This window comes from Microtus ochrogaster, chromosome 7 (genome assembly GCF_000317375.1).
Source record: "Microtus ochrogaster isolate Prairie Vole_2 chromosome 7, MicOch1.0, whole genome shotgun sequence".
Taxonomy (NCBI): domain Eukaryota; kingdom Metazoa; phylum Chordata; class Mammalia; order Rodentia; family Cricetidae; genus Microtus; species Microtus ochrogaster.
The window spans coordinates 44620471-44622752 of record NC_022014.1 but is presented as its reverse complement, the minus strand read 5'-3'; positions in this window follow the sequence as shown (position 1 = coordinate 44622752).

The window sequence follows — 2282 nt, the reverse complement described above, 5'->3', positions numbered from 1 at the left end:
AGATGCAGAGGGAGCAAGATGAATGTGCTGTACTGAGAAAGGGTACCAAGTCATGTGGCAAAGCATAAATAAGGAATATGGGTTAACTTAAAATGTAAGAGCTAGTTCGTAATAAGCCTGAGCTACTGACCAAGCATTTATAATTAATATCAGCCTCAGTTTGTTTATTTGAGAGCAGCTGCAGGACAGGAGAAGTTCTACAGTCCATCATGGCAGGGAGACATAATGGCAAGTGCAGACGTGGCAGCAGGAGCAGGAAGCTCACATGCTCAAACAGAAGCACCAGCAGAAAGAGCAAACAGGGAGTAGCGTCAGGCTATCTGATCTCAAAGCCTTTCTCCAGTGACATGCTGCTTCCAGCAATCAGCACCACATCTCCCTCCCCAAACAGTGCTACCTACTGGGAACCTGAGACCATGAGGGACATTTTTCACTCAAACTACCACAGATGCTAGGGAACAATACAGAGGAACAGTAAAACAAAGGGTTGGTTAGACAAGGTTAACAGAGCCTTTTCTCTATTATCTTAACCAAAGAAAGGATGCAAATTAATACAATTATAGATGAAAAAGGAGGTATTAACATACGCTTCTAATACCACTGAAAGCCAGGAGCTCTGGGGAGCATTGTGGATGCTTGAATTCTAATGAAGTGGAAAGTCCACTCCTAGCAGCACACTCATAGACCATATGACTTGATGTCTTGGTTTTCCTCGTTACCAATTTGATGGGATTTACCTTCACTTAGGAGATGCATCTCTGGTGTGTCTTTGAGAGCATTCCAGAAAGGCTTAACTGAGGGCCCTCTCTGAATGTGAATAGGATTGTCTTATGGGTTGGGGTTCTGGAATGAAGAAAAAGGAAAGAAAGAAGAAAGAGAGCTGAGTACCAACTTCCATCTCTGGCCGCTTCCTGCCTGTGAACACCACGTGACTAGCCTCCTTATGCCTCTGTGCCGTCCCTGTCATGGCAGCTTGTCCCTTCAGACTGTGAACCGAAACAAAACTTTCTTTCCTACAGTTGCTTTTTGGGGTATTTCATTACTGCAGTGCAGAAAGTCACTAACATACAGACTAACAGTGAGCCAAGAGTATCTAGACAACCCGAACAGATCAAGAAAAAGCAGCAATACTAAAGCAGTAGTAAAGTATTTGCAAGCTGATTTAGATGATGTATTGAAAAGAGCATACATATATGGAAAACAATAAACATAGTATAGAACACTAGCTTGGGGCTGTTGTAGAGCTGGAAGGCTTGAGAGGTCAAAAAGAGGGCTTGGCTGCAGAGAGATGCACAGTAGGTGGTAGGGTGATTCGAGGGTTATGTTCCACAGCCATGGTTTGAAGGTATTTATAGGCCAATGGGAAAGATCCCATGGAAAGGAGGAGGGTGACGTCTGAAGAGAGAATCGGGAAAGCATGGAAAGATCTGGGCAGACTACTTTCCGTGGCTTAGCAGATGCAGGAAGGTTTGTGTTTGGTTTCATCCGAGTTCTGGCTGGTGGCTAACACAGACACCGACAATGGCTGAGTGGTATTTTCTGAGTTGTGTTTTTGTGTGTCTGTCTTTCCCAGTCTAGGCTGTCTGCCTGGCCCTTGCCGTTATAGGGAATCCTCAACCGGCTCCAGATGCAGTCCCACAGGCTGGGCATCTCCGTTCTGGGCTCTGCTCCCTGATGAGATTCTCAGACTGCTTCTCATTCATGGAGAGGCAAGCTCACAGGGCAGGCGTGGGAACCTGCTCAGCCGCCAGGGCATCCTTTAGTTCAGACTAAGGTAGGCTGCTTCCCTTTCTTGACTGGCTTTCAGGCCCAGCTGGCTGGCTGAGGTGTCCAATCTCACTGGCTTGGGTGATAAGCCATAGGTCAGCCCCAGGATGCTCCAGGCTGTGGCAACTTCTCCTCACCTCGTCAAAAGAGTCCTAACAGGGCCAGCCTGAGTCCTTCAGAGAAGCAGTTAGGCTTTGGGGATGGGTCACCTGCCCTGAGCGCACCCCAGACTATTCTTCCTCAAGTCTCCTGGGACACTCAGTTCCCCTCCTCAATGACGCCAGCCTCCTGAAATCTGCCGGTTGTGCTGGATGTGGGGGAGGTAGGACCACAGAGGACGAGGGCAGGAGTCAGGGGCCGGAGATGACTGGCATGGGGGGGATGTCGCTCGTCGTGCGGGGTCCCACGAGGTGCAGGGAGGCGGGCACCGCATACGTGCAGCGCGTGGCGAGCGGCTCGGGCCTTCCCCGAGGCTCCAGTGGCTCCAAGCCAGGCCCAGGCGGGCCCTGGGGTGG